General features: G+C 41.8%; 1 protein-coding gene across 5 annotated transcripts in view; it reads left to right on the top strand.

Annotated features, from left to right (window-relative positions):
* RABGAP1L (RAB GTPase activating protein 1 like) overlaps nt 1-16,158 on the top strand; it is a 247,475-nt gene that overhangs the window by 120,884 nt on the left and 110,433 nt on the right. Inside the window, exon 1 of one of the 5 annotated variants that reach the window (XM_035332552.1) lies at nt 1,703-1,814. The exons of the other annotated variants lie outside the window; for them this stretch is intronic. The gene's annotated coding sequence lies outside the window, so the exon portion shown is untranslated. Of the gene's footprint in view, nt 1-1,702; nt 1,815-16,158 lie in introns of those variants that run through there. 5 annotated transcript variants of the gene reach the window in all.

Below are 16,158 nucleotides of genomic sequence, written 5' to 3'. Positions count from 1 at the left end.
TTTTGTCTTCAGAGGTTTCCCCATACTGTTTATTTCTCTTAGTAGTTTCCTCCAATCATTCTCTCAATTATTGATGAGGCCTTCCCTCGGAGCATTTGTTCATAATGAATGACTTCAAAGACAAATAAAAGGCTCCTCAGCAAATTAAGTGTAGTGCCTTTTGCAGTTTTATATCATTTTCTGGGAATGGTACATTGGGAAAAACAATCCAAAGCAAAAGCTACTTGTCGGAAGTTGAATGCATTATGTATGTTTCTTTTACAAAGCTACAGTCCCTGACATATCTAGGATGACTGAAAATGACAGGCAGCAGTGTGATTTGCAAATGGTATGACAAATCTTTCTTTTAAGTTAGTGTTTTATATATTAGTATTTTGTTTTTATATAGAATCACAGCATGGTTTGGGTTGGAAGGGACCTCAAAGACTACCTGGCCCCAGCCCCCTGCCATGGGCAGGGCCCCCCCCACCAGCCCAGGCTGCCCCCAGCCCCATCCAGCCTGGCCTTGGGCACTGCCAGGGACGGGGCAGCCACAGCTTCTCCAGGTAGCCTGTTCCAGTGCCTCACTGCCCTCATAGCAAAGAGTTTCATCCTAGTATCTAAACTAAACTTATCCTCTTTTAGTTTAAAGCTATTATTCACAGAATCACAGAATTTTCTAGGTTGGAAGAGACCTCAAGATCATCGAGTCCAACCTCTGACCTAACACTAACAGTCCCCACTAAACCATATCCCTAAGCTCTACATCTAAAAGTCTTTTAAAGACCTCCAGGGATGGTGACTCCACCACTTCCCTGGGCAGCCTATTCCAGTGCCTAACAACCCTTTCGTTAAAGAAGTTCTTCCTAACATCCAACCTAAAACTCCCCTGGCACAACTTCAGCCCATTCCCCCTCATCCTGTCACCAGGCACATGGGAGAACAGACCAACCCCCACCTCGCTACAGCCTCCCTTGAGGTACCTGTAGAGAGCGATAAGGTCACCCCTGAGCCTCCTTTTCTCCAGGCTGAACAAGCCCAGCTCCCTCAGCCGCTCCTCGTAAGCCTTGTTCTCCAGGCCCCTCACCAGCTTCGTAGCCCTTCTCTGGACTCGAAAGATTCCTTCTCTTATCACTGCACTCCCTGACAGAGAGTCCCTGCCCAGCTTCCCTGGTATGTTAAAGGGCATACAAGGAAGAGAGGGTAGATAAGGAAGAATGCAAAAAAGTCAATGTTTAGAAGTAAAAAAAATCCACAACTTTGTTTAACAAATAATCTACTCTATGAAAATTAAATAGTTTATTATGATAGTACGACTTTTTTACTTTTAAAATGATGATTGACGGAGTAATATTTTCTTGTAACAAATGTAACTACAATCTAAAATGAGGATTGATTAATTCTGTGCTGGGTCTGGGAATCAGGGACAGTCAGTGCTCCCAGACTGCATGGCTTTTTCTTGTAAATGAAGGCTTGAGCCATGGCTGTATCGTCATATGATTTTCTTTTCCTCATTGTAGCCCAACCCAAAACATCTTGCAATATCATTAGGAAGCAATATCATTAGGGCAGCTGGGAAACAGCTGAGTTATCGTGTCCCCTGGCCACTAGGAGCCTGCGACCTTAGTGTGCGTTACCCGGCGCAGCCAAATACTTACCTTCTTCAGGGCCCCCCAGCGGGAAGGAGGAAACACCATCAGCCCTGCTCAGTCCGAGTCAGCTTTGAGACTGAACTCAGCAGTGCTGAATGTACGGGGTACCCCTTCTCCTCTTCTCCCCACCAGTTTGATTTGTGATCAGCTCTTTAAGCAGCAGAGTATATGAAGTAATATAAGGTAACGGGAAAAAATCACAATCACAGCATATGAGATTTGATAGCTCTCTGGAGTTTTAAACCCAGAACCTTACTTTCTCCACACTGCTTTTTTTTTTCAATGTCATTTAAATGACCTTCTAATTATTTATTTATTTTTATTTTTAAAAAATATTTGTTTGTTTATTATTTCTGGCTGACAGTGGTTCTCAGATTGGGCAGAACTTTTAGGTCATTTTTGTTCTGCTTTCTTTGAAAAGGTAAGTTTAACAGGAGGAAGTCTGTAGTGATAATTCCAAAATCTGTCTTCAGGCTGATCTTCCATATTTCGTCTCTTTTATATGTGACATAAAGCAAAGCTGAACTAAAAATAGCCTATGAACTTTAATATAGTTAACTGCTGATTAAGCCACTGTCACACTTTGTTTTTAAGAGCAGCAATGTGCACAGTTATTTAATAGGGCTAAAAAAAAATAGATAAAAGCTTTTCCAATTACAAAGCTAGCAGTATCTCTTAAATAAATAGCTCCCTGCCTTACTCTGAGGCAAGCATTGCAATTTGTTTATTTAAATTTTCATTATTAATAGGATAACATCGTTTTCTGATACCTTTGCAATAAATTAGGCTTCAAGTCAAATACTTCTGCAGTCTCTGGAGATCATGGTCTTTTCCAGTTTAGAGACAGCTTGGGAAAGAGGTGGCTGTCATGGAGAAGAGTATTATGCAATATCAAAGCAGGAGAAACTCCAGGTGTTTCCTAGATGCATATTTTGTTTTGCCCATAAATAGCAATCTACGTTTACACTTCTTCTTTGCACAAAAAGCTGCTGAGATTCAACAGAAAACTTTGGTACCATGTTCTGGTTAGAATCAAATGTGTTTTTATACAGTACTTCTGGTGTTTTCTATCTTTTATATTGGATCTTGACAGGTATTTATATAGTGGGATTTTAATCTTTTGCCTCTGTTTAATCTCTTCGTGAGAGCCTGGAACCCACTTTTCTGTGATGGCAGATTTAGGTTTCTGTCTTGGTCTTGAGAAGGTACAAGTGCTGGTAAGGCTCAGGATTTGCAGTGCCCTGGTCACCCGATCAGTGGTTATCAGTAGTTATCATCATTAAGATAATTAGTTGGTTTTAGTGTGAATGAAGTCCTTTTGGATCATAGTTATAAAGCAGCCTGGGGAGTTTTCCAATGCCAAAATCCTCATGGGAATGTACACTATAACGCTGTCCTGTGCTAGGTGGCACGGCCCAAAAGAAATGTGCCATTTGCTTGTCTAAATGGGGTTGTTGGTGTGCTACTAAACTGGTCATGCTGCTGGTCCTCTCAGAGGTATGTCCTCTGAACTTGTACGGGCTGTGTCCCCTCACATTGCCTCCTGGGATTTGCAAGTCTCTCCTCTGTGCTCTTAGACAGGGATTGTAAGACCAGAAGGTGAGTGGAGGGGCAAGGGCAGTGTCCTGGAAGCTTTGCCACTGAAAGCTTGACATACCTGCCCGGGGCAGCAAATTGAGATGCTTTTCACAATGGGTTGTTGTCCTGGTTTCAGTTAGGACAGTTATTTTTCCTCCTAGTAGCTGGTAGGGTGCTATGTTTTGGATTAGGATGAGAAGAGTGCTGATAACATGCTGATGTTTTAATTGCTGGAGAGCAATGCTTACACTATGCCAAGGACTTTTCAGCTCCTCGCTCTGTCCTGCCAGCGGGCAGGCTGGGGGTGCAGCAAAAGCTGGGAGGGGATAAACCCAGAACAGCTGACCCAAACTGGCCAAAGGGGTATTCCATACCATCTGACGTCATGCTAAACAATATATAGGGGTGGCTAGCCGGGCTGGGGGGGCCGGCTGCTCGGGGTTGGGCTGGGCATCGGTCAGCGGGTGGTGAGCAATTGCATTGTGCATCACTTGTTTGTACATATTATTATTATTATCATTATTATTTTCTATCTTAATAAACTGCCTTTATCTCAACCCACAGGCTTCACTTTCCCGTTTCTCTCCCCCATCCCAGAGAGGGAGGGGGGAGGGTGAGCGAACGGCTGTGTGGTGTTTAGCTACCAGCCGGGTTAAACCACAACAGTTGTGCAGCTCTATCGTTCTGCTCTGAAGATGAGATTTTATTACAACAATGTAACTGGATAGCTGTGTTAAAGTTTCTTTAATTACTTAATAAGGTTTATTCCCCCCCCCCACCCCCCCACCACTTTCTCTTGAACATGAAGTAAAGTTTTAGCAACTGCTAGCAGCACATGCACTTTTCAGTAAGCTGCTCTTAAATCTGAGACTCCTTGACTGTGGAGAGATCTCCTCCTCCGCTGGACTGAGCAGCTCTGCAGGTTTTGCTGGACCCCAGGCGAAGGCACTTACGAAGGGAAGTTTGGCCATTCAGCCGTAACCTATGTGAGAAGAGGCCAGATGTTGGAAATCTGGTAGAGTTTGTTGTTTCTGTATGAGTTTAGTTACACTTTGTGTTTGTTGGGGGTACTTTTTTCTTTTCTTCTGGCGTTGTTAGCTTGTTTACATTTGCTGGCAATACAAATAACTTCTGTAAAATAGTTTTGTCTGTCTATTCCTTACTTTGCAGTTGGGAAAAGAATGAGTGTGAGAAGCATGCGGTGTGTTCTTTGGGACTCATTTCATCCTCTGACCTTGTTCTGCACTGCTTCAAAGTGATAATACACACGTTCTTATAAACCTATTAACATGCTGTTTTAAAATAGAACTAAATACCCGTTTACAGAAAGCAGCTTCATAAATTGTTTTTGACCTTCTAGATTAAAATTCCTGTGTCTAACAACCCAAAACTTGGATGGATCTCACTTTTATGGGCCAAATGATCTGAAACAATGTAGGCTATTATCTGTAAACCTCAAAGGCTACCAAGTATTCCAGAAAGAACACTCCCTGAAAATATAGTAGAAACATTATGTGACTTTACCTACACAGAAACGTGGACGTGAGGCATAAATGGCTGGAAATGGATGTAGAAATGAATGCGTGATGAGAGAGAAATGTAAACTCAGTAGTGAGAAGCTAGCTTTTTTCAGTAGTTTCTGATACACATCTATAGATCTGTAGGTCGATTTTACAATTAATATTTCCTTCAGTTGGCAAATTAACAGTTGTACCTAATGGTGAGAGTTGCAAACAGCCTAGTAAAACACTGTGAATTAAGCTTAGGTGAGCCATGATCAGAGAGATAAAGAATCACACAAGATAACAAATGAAGATCGGAAAGTGTCTGTTAAGAAATGCACTGAAGCTACAGTAATGCTTGTCAGAAGGAGTAATAGGAACAGGAAGGAGCCCTTGTGATCTGTGTTGTTTTCAGCAGTACCTGTAACTACCCGGGCTAATGACAGTAATGCAACGTATTCCATGTTTTCTTCGGTCTTGGCTTCTATCTGTGATAAAGTGTAAGAAGTGAGCATTAGTATCAAAAAATGGCAAAATGCACTTAAATAATCCCAAAGCAGAGAAGCAACTTTAGGAAGTCTAAAGTTCAGTGTGCATCAGCTTTATACTGTGGGAGTTACAGAATTCTTGACAGTAGGGTTGTTTCAATAGTGCAGTATATGTTTACAATAAGAAAAAACCCTTTTCATCGATCTAATAGCTGTAACTAGATTTTACAGAATTCTGTAGTCCGCATAGTGCAAAAGCAATTTGGATTTTCTTTAAAACTGATTTTTATTTATTTAAATGAAGATAAGGTATTTGATTTGCAGCTTCCTTTTATGCATCAACAAGAACTAAATATAATTTCTCTGGTACTTCTCTTTTGTCTACTATCCTTTGCTTTGTTTTATATCCCATGATTTCTTCTTGTTCCTCTCCATTTCACCATCACTTCTTGGCTTCATTTCTGTCCCTTCAGTCTCAGTCTGCTTCTCCCCTGCCCTGTACCTCACTCCCTCCTTGCTGCTCATTGCCCAGTGACTGCTTTGCACGGTGGCAGTCCGGCAGAGTTTGTTTTCTTATTCTGCTGCTGACCAGCCCATCATAATCATGTTTGTGAAGCACTCGAGGTCATTCAGCCACAGGTTGGAACCTTTCCTGCACCTCAGGCAAATACGTGTGTAATGAAGTAACACAACTCGTGTGAAGTATTTAGTCTGGAAAGCCAAGAGGATAAAAAAAAAAAAAGGAGGAAGGAAAGCAAAGGCAAGTAACCTTGTCTCTGTGTGTTATCCTTCATTATACAACCAAAATGTGCTCCCAGTTCCATGGCTCCAGGCGATGCCTCTGCAGACAGCAGCTTAACATGATCTTCCTTGATTTATGAGGAGTCATTTTGCTGGCAGTTTTGAGAAGACTTCAGAAGTCCCAAGAAATTTCCTTTCCAGCCAGCCCTGCGGAGCCCTGGGGGAGGATGCTTCTGTGTCTTTCTGTCATACCTGACTGGAGGATGACTGCTTGTTACAGCTCTGCCTACCACCAAGATCCTTTTAGGTGCTCTTGGAGGTGCTAAGGGTGTGGACGTTACTAAGGCTACTTAATTTTCTGGTGTTTTGTAGGTGGGGTTTGTGTTTTGGCAGACCTCGGTATAGATTCTGGTGGGTGAGAATTAATTTTGCGTGCAAGCAGCCTTATTTAAAAAGTGGGGAAATAATCTTCTTTGTGTCAAATGTAATGATCAAGTAACATGGTAAACAAGGCTCCAGAATTATAAAATTGTGTTTAATTGATGATTACCATTGAAAAATACTGTAAGAAAATATAGTTGAATTCAGAGAACTGTTTTTTTTTTTTTTTTTTTTTGGGGGGGGGGGGGGGAGGGAGGGAGTGCTGTTAATCATTACCCATTGAGCTTTGCTTAAATATTATGTGTTTTTCAACATGGATGTTACCGTAACTCAGTGACAGAGCTGAGCCATGTTTTGACTTTAAATGCATGGAAGGCATTTCTGTATCTGTAAAAGCAAGTGCTGTCTCATGGTATTTTTCCAGTAATATCCTTTGTGTGAAGGGATTAACATGTTTTTGTGGTTTGTTTTCATTTTATCACAATAACTTTGTCTTATTCCTCTGTGCCTGAGGGTTTTTACTGAAGAGGGCTCACTGCATCTTCTGATGATAAAAATAGCTATTTTCTTGCATCTCATGGTTATTCCTTGTTTCTGATGGGATGGGAAATCATTGATTTTCTATGTGTTTTGCAGATTGGCATGAATGTCAAAGTTGCCACGAAAGGCAGTGTTGATCCAATTAGAATTAGCATATTTAAACAGATTGCCTTTTTTTTTTCTTTTTTTTGTCCTCAAGAATGTATGCACAGACAAAAATTTTGTTCCTGTTGCTACTTTTGAAAACTAAGGAATTCAGAAAGAGATCTTTGTGAAGTGACAGCATTATCTGTAAACTCAGAAAACCTCCCCATTGTAATCAGAATAATTGGAGTAAATTAAACGTAATCATTAAATAAGAGGTAGATGTAGGCTCTGCTGACTGATTCCAAGGAGAAAGAACGACAGAAGTATCCCTGGAATATAGGCTTATGCCTATACAGCGGCTATATAAAATGCTTGAGAAACATTCAGATACACTGAGAAGTAGTACATAGAAAACAGATATCATCTGAAACTAAGTTAGGGTTATTTTAGTGCACTGTGCTGTCTTTGAACTGTCTGGTCTTTATTGTTATGACCCATATATGACCAGATTAATGCTCTCTAATGTCAGTACTGTATTGATCTGAATCTTAGGTGGTACTGAATCTAAAGTGAATTTCATTTTCAAACAATAGGAATAAAACAGACCAAAATACAAAGGCAAAAATGGAGCTGCTTTTGGTGATTCACACACAGCCCCATAGGTCCCAATTATTGGCAGAGCTCTAGAGCGTGGTCCTTCCTTTGTCATCTGCAGCCGTCACGCTGCTGGCTCAGCTGGTAAGAGTGGGACTTAAGGGACTTCAGGGTTTATGCTGAATTAAGGGATTGAGGTAGCCTGAAAGCGCTGCTTCTGCTTGTGAATTACAGGTACAATTAGAAGGAGCTAGTTGATGTGGTCATTTCTAGCCCCCATGCTGGGGGCCAACCAACTGAAAAACAGCTTGGCAGAAAAAGACCTTGGGGTCCTAGATGGCACCGAGTTGAACATGAGCCAGCCTCGGGCCCTTTTAGCAAAGGAGGCCACTGGTATCCAGCTGCTGCATGAGGGGGTCCGGGGGGGGCTCATCCATGTCTCTAAGTACCTGCACGGAGGTACAGAGAGGACAGAGCCAGGCAGCGGCCAGTGATGCCCAGGGCCAGCCCCAGAGGCAGGGCCCAGCCTGGAGCCCCCCAGGCAGCACCTCGGGGCCTGGTACAGGCTGCCCACAGAGGCTGGGGGGCTCCTCCTTGAGGGGCTTCCAGAGCCGCCTGGACGTGGGGCTGGGCACCGGCTGGGGGGGCCCTGCTGGGGCAGGCCTGGGGCCTGAGGGACCGGGGCCCTGCTGGTCTCAGCCAGTCTGGGATTTTGTTATTCTCTTCATTCCAGTATTGGTTCATCTGCAACTGTATTAAAGGTTTCTAGTAATACACTCAGATATTGACAACTCACCATCAGCCTAGGGAGCACCTGCTTAAAGGTACTTTATCTATATGGGGCATTATCAGCAGGCGAAAGCCCCTTCATGCTACATTATAACAGGAGAGGGTTTGAGGAAAGGGTTAAAGCAGAACTGTAGCCCCTGTGTGTCAGCATCTCTAGATTGTTTATGTCTAGGATCCATCTTGCAGCAAATTCCAGAGCTGCGTTCACAGTACATGCCACCTGTGGTGACAGTGGTGGCTCAGCAGAGACTTGGGTTAGCACGGTTTCAGCAGCTGTCTTCAGTGTCTGATACACTCAGAAAGACCCGGTGAGGAAATGTACATCAAGTGTTGTCCAAACTGTAGATTAATAGAACATTATTTCCAGAATTTTATTTAAAAAGCAGCATCAGACAGATAAAATCTTATGTAAATGATACACTAGCCTTGCATAGCTTTTCCTTTTAGCACAGTGCTGTGCCACCTCCATAATCACTTCTATGTTAGGAATAAAAGTGCTTGACATATATTAATCACTTATTTGTGGATATTATCACTCTAGATTTTTAAATGAGGATCTTGATGCTCAGAAATTAATACACAAAATCCAGTATATCTACAATTGAATCGGGTTCAGAGACAGGAATGAAAACCATGTGCTTGTATTTCTGTCCTTTTCCCTAACCATCTGGCTGGCCTTCATCTTCTGCAGTGCACTCTTTCCTGAGGCTGGAATAAAGACTTTAAGATACCGTTGAAGACTTTTTTGTTGTTGTTTAAGATTCCTTAAAATCTTACTGGGACCAGTTGCATTGATCATATGATCTTTTGATTGACAAAAGTAGGTTTAATTTCAGAATTTGTAAAAACATGCTGAAAGACATGCTGACTATACAGACATCTACTTGGTCAGTGATGCTGCAGGAGATGAATCTTCTAAGAACTAGGTTTTTATATGAGTTTACTTTTTAAAAATGTCTTTTTAGCTAGTAAGTGTATTTTTCTTTCTTATGTGTCTTGTAGTGAAGATTTCAAGGCACTTAATAAAACTGAGCAAAGTTTTGTAGCACCATCAAAGGTAGATATATATATATGAGTCTAGGATTCATGTATACTACCTTTCTGATTTTATGTAAACAGTTTCAGCTTAGTCTTTCACAGCCATCTGCCACAGGTGCAGTTCAGTATTGCTTGTTAGAAGCAGGGTTACCTGCTTCTGGAAGTTACCCAGTGAGTTGGTGGTAGAGCTTGGAATATTTGAATTTCAAATTACAGATTAATCACAAAAACATTTTTTTCTAGCCTTTACAAATAGAATTGCATCTCTAACAGAGGAGACATAGCAAAAAACAGATCTAAAAATAAGCAAACCAGAAGGAATTTGGACAAAATTAACTTGCTACATAAATACGTTTGTGGATTACATTTTTTCTTGTCTGATAATGAGGTAGTGCCTATACACTTTTCCAAGATAAGAGGTGAACTACTGGTGAGTAACCTGGATAACATGTCTTTCACCTGGTCTAATTGTTCTTCGTATCCTCTGCAGAGGTAAACAGGAAAGCCTTCCTAAGTAATAGCTATTAAAAACAAGAAAAACAACTAAGACAAAATCCACTACTTTAAAAATTCTCTCCACCTTTTAACAAAAGTGTTTGATATCATTTTGCTTAAGATTGTCTGACACAAATAAAGCCCCAAACATAATAAAATCAAAATTGAAATGCTGTCATATCTACAAATAGATGCACATGGCCCTTCATGCCAACTGTACCTCATACGGAAAAGAAACAAACCCAAAGCCATCTGCTTATGTACAGAGTTCCTTATCTCTTGTGGGAGATCAGGGAGCTTTCAAGATAAGTGTTCAAGGGAAACTGACTTCACAGCTTACCATGCCAATGGCAAAAATTTGAGCCTGGTGCATTCAAAATTTGATCTCTTGCCTGGTAGTACAAACAGCATTTTTCTTTTGACATTTTTCAGAAAGGATATGGCAGAGGAAATAGAATAAATTATCTATCAGTTGCATACCAGAGAGGGACAGTGTAAAGAACAAGGAAAAGAAAATAAAACACAAAGATAGTAAAGGTCATGGAAAGTCTTTGTTTTGGAGAATGAGTGAGCGCATACAGAATGGCTATTTTGTAGCTGATCTAATATGGCTGTGATTTGTTACACAAAAATGTCGTCTGGTTTGTGACTGATTGATGGCTCAACCCTGTTAAGATCTGAGCTGCTTCTGCCTTACCTGTGAGAATGCTACAATAGCATGTCCTTTTTTATAGCCGCATATAGAACAATAGTTGCATTTATGCCAGGGAGAGAAGAGAGACTAACGCTTCATTCGGTTATAGGTTTGAGCTGCCAGAAGCACAGGTCTGCTCAGGCTGGAGCTACTGATGGGGCCCCAGATCCAACAGGGCTGCTGGGTCATTCTGCTTGGGGAAAGCAGTTTTGCCCAGGCAACGCAGCGGTAAGGGGTCACAATTTGCAGTGCAGTTGACCAATATATTTACTGAGCTAACCTAAATGTTAAGTTCATGTCAAATATCTCGATATGTGCCTTTTTTAAAAAGTCTCTACAGAGTAATCCCCTGCTTTTTTCTCAGTTTGCTTCTTTGTTAATTAGTACTCTTGTGTGTTTTCTGCTCTGCTGAATAAAAGCTGATGATGATAGAAATACCTATTTATAGAAAAGAGCTGAACTGCAAGGTATATATTACAAACATGCTATAGAAGAACTGAGCATAAGCCAAGCCTCTTTTATTGACTGTTTTTAAAAGGAAGAGCTATTGATTTTTTCCCCCAGATATTTATTGGTGGAGAACCTGGGATTTTGTTGGATCACACTTCTACTGGGAGGGCTATAATGTGTATGGAAAATGATGAGAGAAATAGGGTTGATGATATTTCATAGATATATCATCTATCAGCGGTCATGGACATCTGGAGAGCTCCCAGAAGACTGGAGAGTTGCTAGTGTGGCACCCATCTATAAGAAGGGTCATAAGGAGGGCCTGGGGAACTACAGGCCTGTCAGCCTGACCTCGGTGCCAGGAAAGGTGATGGAACAGGTCATCTTGACTGCAATTACACAGCGTATGCTCATAACAATGGGGGGATCAGTCCCAGTCAGCATGGGCTCATGAAAGGCAAGTCATTCCTGACCAGCCTCATCTCCTTCTATGACTGGGTGACCCACCTGGTGTATGAGGGAAAGGCTGTTGACATAGTCTACCTAGACTTCAACAAGTCCTTTGCCATGGTCTCCCACAGCATTCTCCTGGAGAAGCTGGCAGCCCATGGCTTGGACAGGTACACGCTTTGCTGGGTTAAAAACTGGCCGGACAGCCAGGCCCAGAGTGTGGTGGTGGAGTGAAATCCAGCTGGTGACCTGTCAGCAGTGGTGTTCCCCAGGGGCTGGTGTTGGGGCCCAACCTCTTTAATATCTTTATTGATGATTTGGATGAGGGAAAAAAACCTGGAGGTTTTTTTTATGAGATTAGAGATAAACTGTTGGAACTTAAGAAGTGCAGTATGAAACTGTCTGCTCATATGCATTCTGACTCAGTCTCGATCACACACAGTTCTGTGGTTTTTGTGTCTTCTTCCCAGGATCCCTGCCATGTTGTATACTGAAAGAATAGTACGTATATAATGGCAGGTTTTGGTTTTTGTTTGTTTTTTTTTTTCCCTGCCCACTTATTATTTTTCATTGTGTAACCCTGTGCCTTACTATAAACCATTCAAATCAGGATTTGAGGATGAAGTTATTATTTTCCGATTTGGCATTTCTGTAGTACTCATCACTGCAGTATTTCTGCACTTCAGATGTTAATTGATTTCCACAACACCCCACTGAGATGGGGAATTATTATTAACCAGGGAAATGGAGCACAAGGAGATTGAGGTCAGAAGTACTGCTCAGTTTGAGTGCCAGGTTTGAGACACCTGTGACCTGGTTTATTGTTTTTCTTAGTATTCACATAAAACTTTTGAAGCAACACTCCTGCCTTTCATTGCAGTGTAAGTGATTCTGCATTCCTCCGTACCGAGTCCACAGCGGTAATACAAGCAGCTATGTAATACGGAAAACTCAACCGACGACTTGCAGTTTTTCTTGTGGAAGCTGTATGCCTGTTTTCACATAGGAGTTTAAGGGCATAAGTGGGGAAAGGATCTGTGTCTTAACAACCAGCATCAAGAGGCCATGCCCTGAGAGATTTTTCTGTCTTCATTGCATTCTTCTGGCACGTACCATTTGTATCCTTCAGCTCTTACAACAAAGGAAAGCAAGGCAGGAGGCACTTATACCGCATAAGCCAAAATCCATCTCCAGAATAGGTACTCTCAGGACAATACATGAGCAGGAATCTTGTTTGAAATGTCTAAAATGTTCTTAATTAAAACATAATACCTGTTATACGTACATAGTGATTGCCCTATATTTCTTACTCTGAGTGCCTCTATAGCCTTAATTTTCTTTTACTGTTTATTTTAATGTAAATAGCTTTCTTTCTCTGTATTTCTATTTCAGTCTGCCTTCTGGCATCCTACGTCCACATTCGGTGGCGTCTCAATAGTACAAAACAACAGCAGTGTCGACGAGTCAGTATACCAGTACAGTTGCTTCACAGTTGCAGAAGTTCAGCTGTTTTAAAGTGTGACGACTCAAAATAGAGAACTTGTTCAGTAGGATGTCAGCTGTCATAAAGTTGACATATGAAGATAATTCTTTTCCTCAGTAGAATATTGTTTCTCTGAGTTGGCAGTGCAGAAATGATTATTAAAAGTGAGAAAGATCGTTAGAACTCTTCATGCTTTGATAGCCATCTCACCTTATCTTTTTTTTCATAAGAAATTAACTAATCATGACTTTCAGAAGAATAAAAACCGTCTCTGAAAGCCTGAATTAGGATAAGGGTAAACTCATCTGCGGTGGTACTCCTGAGAACAGGGCTATAAATGAATTCTGTTTGAAAAAAAGGCAGAAAAATTAACAATTTTTTGTAGATAGATATACATTTTTAGTAGTAGTTCTACACTGATCTTCTCTCTGGACCTTTTTTTTTTTTTTTAAACTCACGGTTTTGTAGTATTTCAGATGCATGTTGTCTTTAGAGAAGAAGTTCATTCTGTCTTTTATTTAAAATTTCATTTTGTGTCCACTTAGTTTCCAATTATTTTCCCCTAGCTTTTTAGATGTGTCTCTTCTTACTGATGAATGAAGCCTCTGCTTCAGAATCCTTCCTAGTCAGTAAAAGTGAATTTGTATTTGGGCCTTTACACAGATACTTTGTGGTCCTCCCGTGGACATCTATGCTGGCAGCTTTCATCTGCTCACAGTTAAGGAAAAGACAGAAGTACAGGGAAGTCAAACATCATCTACCTGCAGGGCAGGAAAAAGATGAGTGTGGTAGACAGAGCGGCCCTCCTCTGACTTTTTTTTAAATGCCTGCATCTTTGCAAACCTGTGCTGAAGAATGAATAGGAAAATCGTTTGCTTATATGAGAAAATGTGACTTTGTTATAAAGATACAAGTATAAAATAGAAGGGCTTTCCAAAGAGTGATGTGTTTACTGCCAATTGTAAGAAGAAGAGAAGATGCTGAACCAAGATATTGATTCTTTATCATATATATTTTTATGGGAGTTTTCACAGGTGTCTTTCACTGTTCATGCTGTGAAGCTTATGTATTTCAGGTAGTTTCACAAACAGTCACCATAAACCACCTAGAAACTGGAGGAATTGAAGTTTTTTAACATTCTTAAGGCTAATCGAGACTGTGCCACTTGATAAAGGGTATTTTAGGCAGTGCATTACAGTTACTTTGCAGTGGTCAACAGCACAGCACTGTTACAGAGGTCTGTGCTCTCACAGGAGTTTTGTTTGCTTCTGCATCTCTCAAAGGCTGGGGTTGGCCTCATTCAGAGTGCAGGTGTTGGGGTGAGTGGGACCACCAGGGTCTCCTTCTCTTTGGAGAGCATGCCTGCAGCAGGATGGTCAGTCCTGGGAGGTGTTCATGGGCAGTCAGAGAGGGATCGGAAGTCAAGGATTCAGACTGTAGTGGGATTGTTCTCATAGCAGTATTTCTAGCATAAATCTGTTTCCAGACTGAACTGTGGAGCATTGATATGAGAGCACCGAGTTGCCATCCTTGCTCTGGGTCCTGAAGTTTTGTTCGCTGCAGCAGTACCTGACCAGGCGGCCCCGCATGGTATGGGAAGCCCAGCAGGTTGTTACAGCAGGCCTGGTAACTGTTCTGTGCCAGTAGGTCTTAAATGCTGCTCAAGGCAATTCTGAGGAATGTCAGCAACCTGTCAGACCTGCTGGAGAGGGGGAGACTGCCATTATTTAGCTGCTCTTGTGTTTAGAAGCCAAGTAAATGAAAATACTCATTAAAGAAGTCTGTTTAGAGAGCTGCTCATTATTAAACATTTATTATTATTCCTTGTTTTGTTGCACATGATTTAGACTGCGTGGTTAGTTTCAGTCGGTAATAGTTGTGTGATGCTTAGAGATCCTGCAAGTCCTGATGGTAACCGGGTGAAAGCACAAAAGCATGTTTATTTTCTCCAGCTGTAGCAGCTAGTGTAATAAAAACACCTCCTCTCTGCAAGCTTTCCTCTTCTCAGCACATAACAACATGCCTGGTATTCTACAAAATACAGATTGTGTCGTTGCCTTGTACTAAAGATGTTACTGTCAAGCAAAGGGAGAGCAACAGTTGAGATCACTGAAAATTAGGGTGTCAGAAACAGAACATTCAGGATAGCTAAGATTCACAGAAGACATGAACTTCAGGGGGAAAGTGGGGAGAGGAAAGAGGAAGACTGCTTAGTGCAACACAGGAGGATTGGGCTGAGTCTAGAGGGTGTGGAGAATGATGAAACTGATTTAACACAGCGAGTTGAGAACCCCAAAGGAACAGAAGATGCAGAAGAGAACAGAAGATTACGCAAAGGAGTGCTGGTAGAAAACAAGTTAATGCCACATTTGTGCTTGTTGCAACTCTTGCTATTTTCTTAGCTGCCATGGGAGTGAATGGAGAAACAAAACCACATGATTTCCTTGAGCTTAGGAAAAAGAGGGTTTATGATCTTTGGAAAAGGGGGTGGGCCACTCAGAAGGACGGTAAGGATGTTGTAAGGATGTGCAGGGACAAAATTAGGAAGGCCAAAGCTCATCTGGAGCTCAGTCTGGCTACTGCTGTTAAAGGTAACAGAAAATGTTTTTTATAAATGCATTAACATGAAAAGGAGGACTAAAGGTAACCTCCATCCTTTACTGGGTGCGGGAGGAAACTTAGTGACAAGAGATGAAGAAATGCTGAGGTGCTTAATGCCTTCTTTGCCTCAGTCTTTAGCGGCAAGACCAGTTGTTCTCTGGACACCCAGTACCCTGAGATGGTGGAAGGGGATGGGGAGCAGAATGTGGCCCTCACAATCCACAAGGAAATGGTTGGTGACCTGCTACAGCACTTAGATGTATGCAAGTCGATGGGGCTGGATGGGATCCCCCTGAGGGTATTGAGAGAACTGGCAGAAGAAATGGCCAAGCTGCTTTCCATCATTTATCAGCAGTCCTGGCTATCAGGGAAGGTCCCAGTCGACTGGTGGCTAGCAAATGTGATTTGCAAAAAACAATTTCCGGCCCATCTACAAGAAGGGCCACAAGGTTGACCTGGGAAACTATAGGCCTGTTAGTTTGACCTCAGTGCCAGAGAAGCTCATGGAGCAGATTATCTTGTCATCGCGTGGCACCCGCAGGGCAACCAGGCAATCAGGCCCAGTCAGCATGGGTTTATGAAAGGCAGGTCCTGCTTGACAAACCTGATCTCCTTC

Source organism: Oxyura jamaicensis, chromosome 8, assembly GCF_011077185.1.
Source record: "Oxyura jamaicensis isolate SHBP4307 breed ruddy duck chromosome 8, BPBGC_Ojam_1.0, whole genome shotgun sequence".
In the NCBI taxonomy this organism is placed as follows: domain Eukaryota; kingdom Metazoa; phylum Chordata; class Aves; order Anseriformes; family Anatidae; genus Oxyura; species Oxyura jamaicensis.
This window is presented reverse-complemented; position numbering and strand designations above follow the sequence as displayed.